Genomic DNA, 15,869 nt, shown 5'->3' with positions numbered 1-15,869 from the left:
ACACAACTGAAGTAGTTCAAGCCTTTTATTGTTTTAATATTGACGATTTTGGCATACAGCTCATGAAAACCCAAAATTCCTATCTCAAAAAATTAGCATATTTCATCCGACCAATAAAAGAAAAGTGTTTTTAATACAAAAAAAGTCAACCTTTAAGTAATTATGTTCAGTTATGCACTCAATACTTGGTCGGGAATCCTTTTGCAGAAATGACTGCTTCAATGCGGCGTGGCATGGAGGCAATCAGCCTGTGGCACTGCTGAGGTGTTATGGAGGCCCAGGATGCTTCGATAGCGGCCTTAAGCTCATCCAGAGTGTTGGGTCTTGCGTCTCTCAACTTTCTCTTCACAATATCCCACAGATTCTCTATGGGGTTCAGGTCAGGAGAGTTGGCAGGCCAATTGAGCACAGTAATACCATGGTCAGTAAACCATTTACCAGTGGTTTTGGCACTGTGAGCAGGTGCCAGGTCGTGCTGCAAAATGAAATCTTCATCTCCATAAAGCTTTTCAGCAGATGGAAGCATGAAGTGCTCCAAAATCTCCTGATACCTAGCTGCATTGACCCTGCCCTTGATAAAACACAGTGGACCAACACCAGCAGCTGACATGGCACCCCAGACCATCACTGACTGTGGGTACTTGACACTGGACTTCAGGCATTTTGGCATTTCCCTCTCCCCAGTCTTCCTCCAGACTCTGGCACCTTGATTTCCGAATGACATGCAAAAGTTGCTTTCATCCAAAAAAAAAGTACTTTGGACCACTGAGCAACAAACCAGTGCTGCTTCTCTGTAGCCCAGGTCAGGCGCTTCGTTCAGAAATTTCTTTCTGTGTCTTTCCCCTCTTGCTTGAGGGTGTCAATGATGGCCTTCTGGACAGCAGTCAGGTCGGCAGTCTTACCCATGATTGCGGTTTTGAGTAATGAACCAGGCAGGGAGTTTTTAAAAGCCTCAGGAATCTTTTGCAGGTGTTTAGAGTTAATTCGTTGATTCAGATGATTAGGTTAATAGCTCGTTTAGAGAACCTTTTCATGATATGCTAATTTTTTGAGATAGGAATTTTGGGTTTTCATGAGCTGTATGCCAAAATCATCAATATTAAAACAATGAAAAGCTTGAACTACTTCAGTTGTGTGTAATGAATCTAAAATATATGAAAGTCTAATGTTTATCAGTAAATTACAGAAAATAATGAACTTTATCACAAAATCATAATTTTTTGAGAAGGACCTGCACACTTTGACACACATTGGAACTGTTAGCAAAAGGAAGAGTTACTGAATTTTACAGGAAAAAATATCATTAATATGTCCCAACTTCATGGAACAAAGATATAAGAAAGTGAGGACAGGGCAGAGAGGTATTTGCATGATCAGCAAGAGCCATTTCATAAACTGGAATTCAAGGCTCACGTGTAAATTATATCGTAAACCAGAAGCACTCCACCACAGTAGTTCACTCTCTGGGCAGTATTTACTTTTAAGTGAAAAGCATTATATTCTGTTTATATTCATTGTGTCTTCTTTGTTCTTTTTAATCATACTAGAAGTTTGTAGTGCAGTAAAAATCTGATCAAGGTAGCCGGACAGGTTTTCACTTACACAAGCATTACACAGTATTCATTTGTAAATAACCGGACACGAAAAACTAGAGATAAAAAATGTGATATAATATTATACTGCGGTGTATTTCGAACAAACTAGGCAGCTTATTGTCTTTCTCTTGATGATACTTTCTTTTCTTTTTCTTTTATGGCTCAAACTATTTGTTATGAAAGCAAGACAAACAAACTGATGTTGTATAAATTGATTCAAGATTATTTACTTCGAGTCCAGAAATCATAGCTGTCTCATCAGATCCAGTTTTGACATTAGCTATAATTTCCGCGGAGGGTACTTGGTTCTGTATGACAGCACAGCTTTTAGGTTGAATTCAAGCGCTTGAGTACAGCCTGATAATTAGAGGCCTGCAAACTGTTTGCTGATGAACTTTTGTCTGTAAAAGTACAGACAGCTTTAGAAGACACAGGACACGAGATGGGTTCAACATTTCTTTTGAGTTCCATGTAACAATCCCTAACTCTGTAATTAAAGAATGTGCCATTTAATCTTGGCTGGCTAAAATGGGGTGGCTGCCGTTCAGGATTTAGCACAAGTCAGCTTTTGATCAGAAAGTTTTCTGGTTTGATCCCTGGCTGCTCCAGTCTGCAGGCGAAACATCCTTGGACAAGATCGTAATCCCAAGTTGCTTTCTGATGCATCCATTGGAGTGTGAATGCTTTATAGAGTTTGTGAAACAGTTGTACGTGTGGTCAGATCGTTTTGTATTTGTGTGTGGATTGAAGCACATGCCTGAGAGCACATCAATCACTGCACATATTTTTAAAATCTTAGTTTAAATAAAGTTTTTGATTATTTATTATAAAAAAGAGATGATATATATATACCGTATTTTCCGGACTACAAAGCGCACCTGAATATTAGCCGCACGAGCTAAAATCAGGGGGAAATCCTGTTTTGTACATACATTAGCCGCACCTGACTAAAAGCCGCAGGTGTTTCAATGTTGACTTATCATATGTAAGAGAATATGCACAAAGGGAATTGTCTGGAAAGAGATGGGTGTTTGGAGACACATCCCTTTTATTAATATTTTGAAAAACAAGTTACGGGTACATATTTGCATAACTTTTTAGGGTATATGTACAAGTACCGGTAATTACAAGTACGAAACATGTACTGTGCTTCATAAACGAGTAACAAATGTAGTATAACATTAACAATATATGTATATGTATAACAATAACCTACAGCACACCAGAAAAATAGATTCGGCCTACCTTTTAGGCTCAGGTGCAGTGACACAGCTTTAACAAGAAGAAAAGTCAGTCATTCACCACCATCTTTCTCTTCTTCCTGCACACTAAAACCACCAAAGTCCTCTTCTCCAGTGTCGGATACGAACAGGCTCAGGATGGCTTCGTCATCCACTCTCTGCTTCTCTCCTTTGTTGTCACTTTCAAAACCAAAGAAATCCTCGTTGTCAGTGTCAAAGTTGAACACCCTCAGAAGGGCCGTGGCGGTGTCCTCCTCTCCATCATGCAGCAGTCCAGCCCTTCGAAATCCGTTGGTGATCATGGATGTTTTCACACTTTTCCACGCTGTCAGAATCCACTGGTAGAATTGAGCATAACTTGCTTTTCGCAAGTTTATCGCCGCTCGTCATCCACGCCTCCCGCTGAACGCGTAGCGCTACTTTGAAGTTTGTTTTTCGCACTACTTCGTATGGCACTATGTTGCCTGGCGGACGGACATGTGACCAACATACCACTCTGGAACCCCGATACTGTGTGTCTGATCACATGCCCTTCCGCCAGGCAACGTAGTGCCGTACAACAGCGGAACAAACAAAACAAATCCTCTTACGATATCACAAAAATCATGGACAAGCCATAGAAAAGCCGCACCTGACTAAAAGCCGCAGGGTTCAAAGCTTGTGCAAAAAGTAGCGGCTTATAGCCCGACAATTACGGTATATAATGCAGTGGGTACTCCACCAGCTAACATGTCAGTTAATTTGACACATTGATTTATTTATCATTTCTTTTTCTCTCTTAGCTTTTCAGCTCCACATTTTTGCCATTTCTTCCACACTCAACTCTTTTCTACAAGGTGAGCCCACAGTGAATGTAGGAGAGGGCAGGTGGCATTAAGAGATTTGATTGGGCAATCTAGGGGCCAGTTAGTTCTTCCTTTTGGTGAAAGCTGGGCTCTTCAGTTCAGCATGGTACAGCTCCAAAGATTCTGCAACATCAAACCCTCTGTCTGCTAATGTTACACCTGGGCTGAGGTAGTCCAGGTAATTTCAACAGTTTCCTTTATTGTTTTTAAAGTTTAGATATAAACAAAAAAAGAAAAGTAACATTTGTCACTCTCTATCTTCACGATGGAAGATTCATTTTCATCTCATAAGTGTTAGCAACAGTTCTAGAAAAGGAGACAGGTTTGTTCCAGTGTGCAGAAATGTTATTATAAATGTTCAAACTACTGCACTGTAAAATCTACTTAGTTCCCAGAACTCAAAAAACTATGCATCCGTTATCCGTTATTCGCAGCATTTATGTTGGTAGCGTTCAAACATTCGCCAGAGAAATCTTTTAAAACATTTGGATCCTTTTGAGAGTGACAGTTTACAGATTCAAACATGTCTCAGAGAAAAAAAAATAAAGAAATCCTTGAAGAGAATGAACACCTGAAAATAGACCAGAGAGACTTGCAGTGCCAACTCCAAGAAATGGAGGAGAAAAACAGAGCGCTGCAGGTAAAGCTTGATGAAAGACCGCACACAAAGGAAGACTTTCTTCAAGAAAAAAGACTACAGGAGATAAAACAGAAGGAAATGGATTTCAAGCTTCAGGACATGGAGAAACACAACAAAGGCTTGCAAATCAAGCTTAATGAAGCTCTGCAAAAAAATAAAGAGCTCCTCCAAGAAAAAGATCAACAGGACATGAAGCAGTGCAAACTCCAAGGCATGGAGGAAAAATACAAAGCGCTTCAGGTAAAGCTTGATAAAACACTGAACAAAAATAAGGAGTTGCTTCAAGAACAAAAGCAACAAGAAATTAAACAGAAACAGATGGACTGCGAGCTTGAAGACGTGCAGGAAAAATACACAGAGCTGAAAATAAAGCTTGATAAAGCACCGCAGCGAAATAAAGATTTCCTTCAAGAGAAAGAACAGCAAGACATGAAACAGAAACATCTGGATTGCAAGCTTCAGAACATCGAGAAACACAACGAAGGCTTGCAAGTAATGCTTGATGAAGCTCTGCAAAAGAATAAAGAAATCCTTGAAGAGAAAGAAAAACTGGACATTAACCAGAGAGACATGCAAGGTGTGCAGGAACAATACAGAGCGCTGCAGGCAAAGCTTGATGAAACACTGCACAAATATCAAGAGCTGCTTCAAGACCAAGAACAACAGGAGATAAAGCAGAAAGAAGACAAAGAAATTCTCCAGGACTTTGAGAGGAAAAACCAAAACCTGCAAGAACTTTATAACAAACTGAACTACAAACTGAACTGGAAGGGGAAAAGGAAAAACTGCAAAACCAATGCTCAGAGATGCAGAGTAAGCTCAATGACATGCTGAGAAAAGACACAGAACTCGAGGAACTTTCAGACAACTTGAAGTGCAAAAACACTGAGATGCAGGTGCTAAAGCAACAACTGGAGAAAACAAACGAAGACCTGCAGTGTACACTTCAAGAAATCGAGAGGAGCAGTCAGCAGTTGGAAGACACGCACAACAAATTACAACAGAGTTATACAGAGCTGCACGAGGCAAAGCTAACGCAGGAGGCAACATCTAGAGAAATGAAAGAAAGGCTTGAAGACAAACAAGCCAAATTAGAAGAAGTGGAGAAAACATGCAAGAGACTTGAGCAGGAGAATGCAGAGACAATCGATCAGCTGCGAACCCTCATCGTAGAGAAAAAAGTGCTCGTGGAAAAGCTGATGGAAAAGAAGAAAAAACGCTTCCGCTTCTTCTGGAGGAAGAACACTCCTGCTTTTTCTTCTTTTTCTACTGCTGATGTCACCTCGTCTTCCTCCACCTCTGTTCCATCTTAATTTTCACCTCTCCTCTCCCTTTCTCTCCTGACACCTCTCCCTCCCCTGTCTCCCTTTAACTCCTAACACCTGTCCCATCTCCCTCCCCCCCTCTCTCTCTTTTCACCCTCACCCCCCAACCAGTCCCGACAGTTGACTGCCCCCTCTAGAGCCTGGTTCTGTCATAGGTTTCTTCCTTCATAGGGAGTTTTTCCTATCCACTGTCGCACCTAGTGCTTGCTCAGAGGGGATTGTTGGGGTTTTCTCTCCTCTATCTCTTTCCTTCTTTCAATCCCTTTCCTTTACCTTCTTCTTTACAACCCCCCCCCCCCCCCCCCTTTCTATTTCCCAAATTAATAATAAACACAATTGGCAAAATTTTAAAAAGCCAGATCAATGTCTTCATTCAAGAATGAATTGTCTTTGTCACGGGGTCATGTGTATTTTGTGTTTTCCTCGGGCTGGTGATCCTTGCAGTCGTTGAGCCCAGGAGTCCAGATTTTTAGTGTTTTAATCACATTTAGTGTTACATTTTAGATCACAACAATAGGATATCCACAATTTAGGATTCAGGCATTTGTTTTTTTCAATATTGTAATCATTCTATGATTGAGTAGATGATACTTTCTTTAAAGACAGAACACATTTGGGTTCAACTTAAATAAAATGTGTGGTATCCTTGGTCTCAGCTAGGTGAGGACCTGCGTAGCAGTAGAGACATTATAAGAGAGATACTCTTCCCTGTACAACTTTATTTTTGGACAAAGTCTGCAAACCTTTACATGTTTTCTCTTTATCAGACTTGACTGGATATTCCATAAATGCAGTCTTTATGTCTACCTAATAGAAAATTAATTGAAAGAATCTTTCAAAAAGCTTCCCAATAAGTGCTTCCAATATGGCTCCTGAATAACAGGTCCTGCTTCTAGAAAGACTGTAGTATCTATTTGACTTTAAGCTGCTGATGTTCTTGAGTCATTTAACAGATTCCACCTATCTACTAGCCTCTGGCCCAGTGTTGGTCAAGTTACTTGAAAAAAGTAATCAGTAACTAATTACTGATTACTTCCCCAAAAAAAGTAATCCTGTTACTTTACTGATTACTTATTTTCAAAAGTAATTAATTACTTAGTTACTTAGTTACTTTTTAAAAACACGATTTACAACCTGAATAGGTGATAAAGCGATAGATCTTTCAGCCCAATTCTACTTTTTCTGCATAATCCATCATACAAAATGTAATCAAATGGAAAAGTCTCTTTTTTTTACTTGTTTTATCAGTTTTAATCTTTTAACTTTATGCATCAAGTAAAAATTAAATTATATGCACCATTCTCTGACTTGAAGAAATTAGTTTAACATTCAAACCTATTTTCTGCACATTCCAGCACATAAAATAAAAATTTTTTTGTGTTTACACTCAGTCTTTCAAATAGATGCAAGTAAAACATAGCAGAAAATAAATAAAGTCAAAGACTAGCGGTCCTGTTGCTCTATTTTCACCTGTAAAGCAGGAGTGGGGTAGGCGGAGGTGTGCCCTGGTGCAGATGAGCCGCAGCGGTCAGCGGAAGAATCCGCGAGTTTCTCTGTGAATTTCCCACTACGTCGTTGCGCACTCGGTGCTTGTTTAGGGGTTTTTTTCGCTGTAAAAAGAAGTTTTCTTCCCACGCACAACGGATGCTAATGTTTTTGTCACTTTTTATGGAATCAAACTCAAAGTAAGGTCAGTACTTCCACGCTTTAAACACTGCACGCTCATACTCTCTCCCGTACTCGATATATTATCCATTGTTGATCTGCACACAGCTGTTGTCACGAACGTCGCACTCGCTTACGTCACTGTCATGAGACATTCTCGCAAAAAAATCACGGTTTTAGTAATGCAGCAACGCAGCGTTCCTACAGGAAAGTAATTAGATTACAGTTTTTGCAATAGTAATCCCTTTCTTTACGCGTTACTTTTAAAAGTAATCAGATTACAGTAACGAGTTACAAGTAACGCGTTAAAGCAGTAAAGTAACGCAGTAACGCGTTACTTGTAACTTGTAACGCGTTACTGCCCATCTCTGCTCTGTTCACACCCACAACCTGTCCACAAAGAAAACACAGAGGAAATTATTATGTGACCTACTTTTATGAAGCCACAGCTTAAGACTGCACTCTCCTCAGCCTTACTTTAAAAGCACCCACACCCCCAAAAAACTCTGGCACCCCAAGCCAGTAGTCCAGATCCAGGTGATTAAGGTTAGCAAGTAACTGTTAGCAACATAGTTGAGCACTTTCCAGCTAAAAAGCCACATACTTTGATATTTTCATCAAGATTTGGTGGGAAGCAAAAAAGACTGGAAATGCTTGCTAACACATTAAGTGATAGGTGATGGATGATACATGCTACTTTTGTAGGTTATATAGTTACACAGTTCTGGGATAGGGGGCTTCTTTCCCTAATTGTACTCCACAGTGGTAACAAAATTCTTATATTTGAATTAATGAAAGCAACTTTAAAGCTCATTTTAATTTCTTAAACACATTTTCAATCAAATAACGTTAGCTAACTCCTACATTTTCCACTTGAATATTAAATGTTTGTTGCTCAAAAATAAAGCTGATAAAGAGGACAAAGCACAAAAAGCTTCGAATATCCACCCAAAAATAAGACCAGTGTTTAGCTGTGTTTCCTCCCTCCTGTTTATCAGCATCTTAGAGATAACGGAAAAGCCTCTGTGCAGGAAATCTATTCACTGGCAGACAGGAGAGGCATACCTTCAGCGACAGCGTGAGGAACGAGATAACTAGATGTGTGCTCAAAGCGATGGACAGAAAGGCAGAGAAAAGATGACCGCTGTCATTTTAATAGCCTTGATAGAGCAGAGCAAGCCAGACACCAAATATTTCCGTTGAGTCTTGTCGATTCATTAACAGTGTCATATCCATGTCTGCACACTTAATGGCAGCACACCGGGGGGAAAGCTGAGAGGTGTCTATTCAATTTTCCTCTTTGGCTTATTATTGACTAAATGCCACTGCATCTGCACCTGGTACATCGTACAGTAGGAACAATCTGCAACCAGTATTGGGAACTTGTAAGTTTTACTTTAAAAATAAGACTGAATGTTTCAAAAAGTTATATAGAAGATTGTTTTGTTAACTTTTGTATTGCTAGTATAATAGTATAAAATGTTTTTGTTTCCATATCTATTATTTTTTTTAATCAACAGAAAACTGAAGTGGACACCAACATCTAGAGTCATGTAAATGCTCAATGGAGTGCCCAACTGTTGTCATTAAAAAATTGCAGCCTCTGGGGATGAAAGACAACTCCAAAGGGCCCCAAACTGCATTTCCTTGAATGGTCACATGGTTGATTTATAGAGAATAGTCTGAAAAAGAGAAAATATCCAATGAACAGCAGTTCTCTGGGAGAAAATGTCTTATTGCTGCTAGAGGTCACAGCAGAATGATCAGACTTCTTCAAGATGAAAGGAAGACAACGGTAACTCGACTAATCACTCGTTAATACCAAGGTATGCAGAAGAGCATCTCTGAATGGACACAATGTTGTGCCTTGAAGCAGATGAGCCGCAGCAGCAGAAGACCAAACTGAGTGCCACACCTGTCAGCTAAGAGCATGAAACTGAGGCTGCAGTTTTCACAAATGGACAATGGAAGACTGAAAAATGTTGCCTGGTATGATGAGTCTCAATTTCTGCTGTGGCATTTGAATGGTAGGGTCAGAGTTAGGCATAAAGAACATGAAAGCATGGATCAATCCAGCTTGTATCAAGGGTTTAGACTCTTAGTGGTGGTATAATAATGTGGGGGACATTGTTTTGGCACACTTTAAGCCCCCTAATACCACCTGAGCATCATTTGAAATCAGTGATGTGGAAGTGATGGTACACAGATTAGCATCATAGATGAGCTGCCAACAAATCTGCAGCAACTATGTCATGCTTTCAGGTTGTGGACCAAAATCTCAAAGGAATGTTTCCTGCACCTTGCTGAATGTTTGTCAGAAAGCCTTATGGCATTTTGGAAGATAGTACGAGGTCCAGCTTGATACTAGCATACTCTTGGTGTTTGAGGGATTTCATTTTTTTAAGGAATGTGCCACTGACAGGTTAGAAAGAAAAAATGGTAAGGCAAATGCCAACAACAACAAAAAACAATTTAGCGACATTAAATAGTTCCAAACTGTAGAGGTTTTTGGGTATAGACAAGAATCTTCTGGATTTAGACTTTGTCTTTGTTCATGGAGACTCTGGCTTTACTCAGCATCCTTGACATGATGTTTGGAGACATCGTGTAAGTCTGCTTTGAGCAAAAGTAAAATTTTCATTGACATTCCAGCAAGAACCACAAGCGGTGTAGACAAACGTATCTCTGCACCTTCTCTCGATAAAATGATTTATTTATGGACTGCTGTTAATTTTTCCTCATTCCATGAATAAACCAAAACCTGTATTCATCGGTATGAGTAGCTGGGAGAGAAAATGAATGAATAATGATGTAAAAATTGCGTTCAAGGGCGTTTTGTCTTTGACAGTCGTGTTACAAGTCCGCTGGCTTTTTTGCTTCCTCTGTCATGCTTTCATCATGCAGCAATGATGGCTGCGCACGTCCTCTCAAATAGTAAGGCAGTGCACATGCCCACAGCACACGCACGAACACACAAACATGTAAAGTGTGTGAAGGATAATCCCTACAGGGCTGATGAGTCAGCAGCCTGCATCATCCTACGCTTTTCATCTCTCTGTCTGTCAGTCTCTCTCTCTCTGTATTTCCTCCTGTGAGGGTCAGTGCTGCTGTAAGACAGTGATGCAAAATACAAAGCTACTACATCTATTATCTCCATAAAGATTTTGCTTAAATCTACCCTAATCAGCATGTCAGATTCTAGCTGCAGGTTGTGAACATTAAATAAAGAATCTGGTCAGATCTGCTTGTGTGAAACTGTGCAGGATAAAGTCGAAGGAAATATTTCAAAAAGGAATGAGAAGCGAATCCCAATCGTACTTCAGGATAGGAACGTGGGTAGAGTCTCAGTTCAGATTGAGATTCTTAGCAGCAATTCAGCAGGAACTCCTGACTCATCGTCTCCCCTCCTCTTCCCTTTTAATTATTTATACGTGCGAGTATGAGTACGAGTGACACGGGGGACCCAGCGTAGCGGAGTGCTAGCACGCACAGATATAATCACCCTGACTAACAACTATTTGCATGTTTGGATCCACGTTCCGTGTACTGTGTGCAGAAATATGCAGCAGATGGAATCATAAATATTTTTATGGCATGGCTGCCTGTCTGCACCCTCTCTGCATGGGAAACACCAGCACAGTCCTAGCTTCTAGTCCAGATTCTGGTTCAAATCTTTTGTCATAGTTCACCTGTTGCAACAGTGAAATTTTACTTTTATGTGTAAAAATGAATTCCCAGGTTTGCTGTTAATTATTAGTAGTCAGGTCCAACAAATTCCAAAACTCTCCACATAATCCAGGTTATGTTAAAATCAGTTAGGCTCACGACTCCGTTGATTGAGCTCGGCAGCGTGCTATACACCACTGCATCCGACGCTTTCCATTGTGCTTGGTGATGTAAGGCTTGGATGCAGCTGCTCAGCCATGGAAAATCATTCCATGAAGTTTTCTATGCGCTGTTGTTGAGCTAATCTGAAGACCACATGAAGTTTAGAGGTCTGAAGCGATTGACTCTGCTGAAAGTTGGTGACCTTCAGCATCCATTGACCCTGGTCTGTGATTTCATGTGCCCTACAACTTCGTGGCTGAGCTACTGTCTCTCCTATTCCATTCCAGTTTGTTATAATACTACTAACAGCTGACCGTGAAATATTTAGTAGTGAGGCAATTTAACCACTGGACTTGTTCCACTATCACAGTGCAAATCCTATCACAATATTCACTGTGAGCTCCTGAGAGCGACCCATTCTTTTGAAAATGTTTGAGGAAGCAGTCTGCATGCCTAGGTGCTTGATATACACCTGTGGCCATGGAAGTGAAACACTTGAATTCAATGATTATAGTGTAGCCACTGTTGGGAAGGTTACTTTTAAAATGTATTCCAGTACAGATTACAGAATACATGCCCCAAAATGTATTTTGTAACGTATTCCGTTACGTTACTCAATGAGAGTAACGTATTCTGAATACTTTGGATTACTTAATATATTATCATGCTTTTTACAACTACATGAATGTACTATTGCTGTGTGATTTATTACTATTACTGAAGGTCCGCGGCTCCGAACCATAGTAAAGGGACCTCTGGCTAATACGTCGGGTTCCGTGTCGGGCTCGTAGCCGAAAAATAGCTTTACTTTGTTGTCTGGTTCAAGTTTGAGACAGAGAGAGGCGTTGAAAGGCTGCTCCAACAGAACTTATTGTTTCGGAGGAAAACATGAACACAGTCGAGTCTTAATAGCTTACTTACAACTGGGCTCGTCAGGCACTCTTCTTGGCTGCAGTGGTTATTATTATATTTACATGTTTCCAGCTCCCGTTTCTGCTCAATGACAACTCGTACTTTTCCACTCTCCTTTTTCTCCCTCCTCGCGCTCACAGACACATCAGGAGTATGGCGGTCCATTCTCCCTGCAGCACGGACTACACTGCCCATGATGCTACATTCTTTACGGCTATGCCTGTAGCATTCTGCCTATTAGCTTAGCACAACAACAACAACAAAAAGGCGCTCTCTCACCCAGGAAACACACAGTCGCAGAGAGAGCGCGCGTCACCCTGTAACCATGGCAACCATAACGCTGCCGCCTGGAACAACAGAACATAGCTGTCAAACAAAACCCAAACAGTCCTGACCCGCGACAATATGAAACAGGAAAATACCGCCGTGTAAACCATTTATTTCAACAAAGTAACTGTATTCTGAATACCACCTTTTTAAACGGTAACTGTAACGGAATACAGTTACTCATATTTTGTATTTTAAATACGTAACGGCGGTACATGTATTTCGTTACTCCCCAACACTGAGTGTAGCAAACACACATATTTGTGTGGAGGATTCTCGTGTGATGGCCTGCAGTAGCATGGACACACTCAGGCACCTGAAATGCTTAAAGTACAGTTGGGAGGCTTCATTCTGTGGTATTTTGTGAATTACAACCCCAATTTTGGTTTTATTGATTGTTCCTGAAAAATAAATGTAAAAAATCCATTATAGCTTAAAAACAGGAGGGTCAGTCTTGTACTGTGGCCACAGTATACCTTATCAGCATACAGCTTGTGTCCTTCATTTAAAGCCTAGGGAACGGTGTAGCCGTTACACAAGGTTATTTGTGACATGAAGATTATAATAGCCTCTACACTATTCCGCACATTTATTATTTTATTTTGTTCGCAAATGTGCATGCGCACACAAACACAGATTTTTGCTGCTCTATTTTACGACCACAGCACCTGAGCCGTCTTTGTGCAATGTACCGAACAAAGACGGGAGATGCATGATCATGTTGTTCCAAAACAGGAGGAGAGAAAACAAGAGATCCGCACCTGTTTGAATAAGAGGAGCTCATTCAAACAGGAGCTCTAAATGACGCGCGCATACATGCAGCAAAAATGATAGCAGACTTCTGTTGCAAAGGTGTTCCCTGAGCAGGTGGTGCTGCTGGATTATATTGATTGGGCTCGATCTTCTCACACTTGGAACTTAACATGTGCTCTGTTGACCTAAATGTTCAGATAACTGTCACAGAATGCTTTATCAGGATGTTCGCAGCATCTGCCACACCCAATAACTCTCAAGTGGCAGGACTCGGATTTCAACTAGCTCTTCCTTTAACACATCAATAACTGTAAGCGATATCAAAACCACTGCATGTGAGTGCAACTGAAGGCACACCACCAAGCATGAGTGCACCACAAGATGCACACACACATATATGTGCCATAGCGAGGCCTCCTGCACCAACAACACCCTCAACATTTTTCTGTTCTTTTTCATAGATTATTTTTTACCAATGTGTCGAAAGACACTTGGGACATGCCAAGGTGGTTTCCTAGGCAACAGGCTCTGGTGTTTGCAGTGACATCAAGGATGCGGCGAAATTTCTTTGAAATCATCTGCACAGTAGCAAAATGATAGGGGTTATCTAGCCAAAGCCAGATGCATGTGAGTCATACCAGCCTGAACGTGGCTGAGAGCAGAAGCGGCTCTGAATCCACATAAATACTCAGCTTTACCCTTCATATAACCAGTGGTTATTTTATCTTGTCATATCCATATACAGTAGCTCCACATCTGAACAGATGATACATAAACATGAATATTGGTTTATTCAGTAAGCAGTGTGAGTGTGTGCATGTATGTGTGTGTGTGTGTGTGTACGCGTGTTTGAGTGTGCAGAGCGTGATACAAGCCATGCTGCATGAGTTTACACATGAATGGACCACGAGAGCGCAGTGGTTATTTATAGCTCCTTTCACCCTTCAGCAACATGTAAGGGGAGGTGGGGTTTGTACCCACAATGCACTGCGCTCCATAGTAGCATGGCACCAATGTGGTGTGGCAGCCAAACAAAGAGGGAGCCATTGGGATTCAGACGCTGTGGAGGCTGGAAATGACATCTGAGGAACAAGCAGGCATCCCATATAATGTTGCAGTTACTGCTGGTGGACACAGATAGCAGCGTCGTATGGACGCTTTGGCTTTTAGTGACACTTCACCCCGCTGCTGGTGGAGTTTGTAGTTTTGTTTTTTCAGGATCCCGCATTCATTTGTTTCTGTATATTAGTGTTTTTTAATAATTGGAAAAACTTATTTTGATCTGGCATTAATGTCCTGATCTTATCTGCTATATCCTGTATAGTGGCTTGTCGCACTTAGCTTGTGTAGAAATATCTACATTTGTGTTGACACTTACAAAAAAAAAAAAGCAAAAAAGTCCTGCTATATTCTTATGTTATGATACGATTTGGAATAAAAGGGAAGAAGTTTAAGAAAATGTGATCAAGCACAGTTAGAGTGGGAGACAGGCACTTGGCTTGGTGGCGATTAGTAGGTATTAGCATGGTTAACTAACATGGTGTATTAGTTAGTGATATTACCTTTTTTTAGCCTGGCTGGCACTCATTAAAGGTGTGTGCTCAGTAAAGGTGGCGGATCAATTTAAATATCGATAGCATCCATACCAAGGATTTTTTTGGGGGGGTCACACCTATTATTTTGCCCCAGAAAAGCCGTACTAGATACATGTTTACACAGTACAATATAAATGTGCCCATAGACCTTGAACAGCCTGATTTACTGTGATGATAATATAGTCTGAAATGAACCTTCACTGTTCACTGGACTGGTTCATCGCTCATCATATGACTAATCTTTTCTGTCGGTGAACAGATCTGTTTTTGCCAGCTATATTTACTGATTAGTCTTCCTCTAATTACTCTAATTGTCCTTCCTCTTGCCCACATCCCCTGTATCTGAAAACTGCTGTTGCTATCTGACATTTAAATTAAACAACAAAAGAAAAACTTACTTATATTAAATCAGTTCTGCCTTCTGTCTTGCTGTGGGCCTTTGCTACATTAGTCAGTGTATTAGCTGTTTATTTCCCCTAAGTATGAGGGTCTTCCCTGTGTAAACAGAAAATTGTCTAGCTTGTGGATTTCTCTTGGGTGCAGCAAGTTGTGGTCTGAGGAAGGTTCAGCAGACAAAGACAAATATCAGCCCTGTGTGCTGAACCATGTGCTGCAGCCAAGACATTTTTTGTTGTTGACTTTTTTAGGGGGTTGTTGCACATAGCACCTGATGATGTTATTTACTCTCTGAGGTCTAATTCAACATAGATGGCACCCTCTAGCAGATCATTACATGAACTACTACATACTTTTAAATACAAGCGCGTTCATGCTCACAGGTGTACACACGGGTGCTCACACACACAAACTACACCCTTTTTGGCTCCTACCTCAAAGCACACTGTGCGCTGTCGATCTTACGTGCTGCACAATAATGTTTAATATTTAGTATTTACTGTTATATTCCCATAGATCATCGTGATGTTGTTTATTATATTGCTCTCTTTTTCTTCTGCTTGTTTTCCATTTTTTTTCATTCTCAACAGGTGATCCAGGTGATTGATATATGTATTTTTTGTCTGCTTATTTTGTTGGTTTTTGTTTTTTGCCCTCTTCTCCGCTGTTTTTCTTTCCCTCTTTCTTTCTCCCCTTTCTTTTCCCCAGTCAAGTCTGTCCCGTATTTAGCAAGTGAAAATAAAATAA

General features: G+C 40.6%; 1 protein-coding gene and 1 pseudogene across 1 annotated transcript in view; one reads left to right on the top strand and one right to left on the bottom strand.

Annotated features, from left to right (window-relative positions):
- snap91a (synaptosome associated protein 91a) overlaps positions 1–15,869 on the bottom strand; it is a 62,047-nt gene that overhangs the window by 35,422 nt on the left and 10,756 nt on the right. The gene's annotated exons all lie outside the window — the stretch shown is intronic.
- Positions 4,205–5,634, top strand: LOC146377444 (uncharacterized; annotated as a pseudogene).

Source organism: Perissodus microlepis, chromosome 11 (genome assembly GCF_051167445.1).
Source record: "Perissodus microlepis isolate ML-2025 ecotype Zambia chromosome 11, ASM5116744v1, whole genome shotgun sequence".
NCBI classification, from domain to species: domain Eukaryota; kingdom Metazoa; phylum Chordata; class Actinopteri; order Cichliformes; family Cichlidae; genus Perissodus; species Perissodus microlepis.
This window is presented reverse-complemented; position numbering and strand designations above follow the sequence as displayed.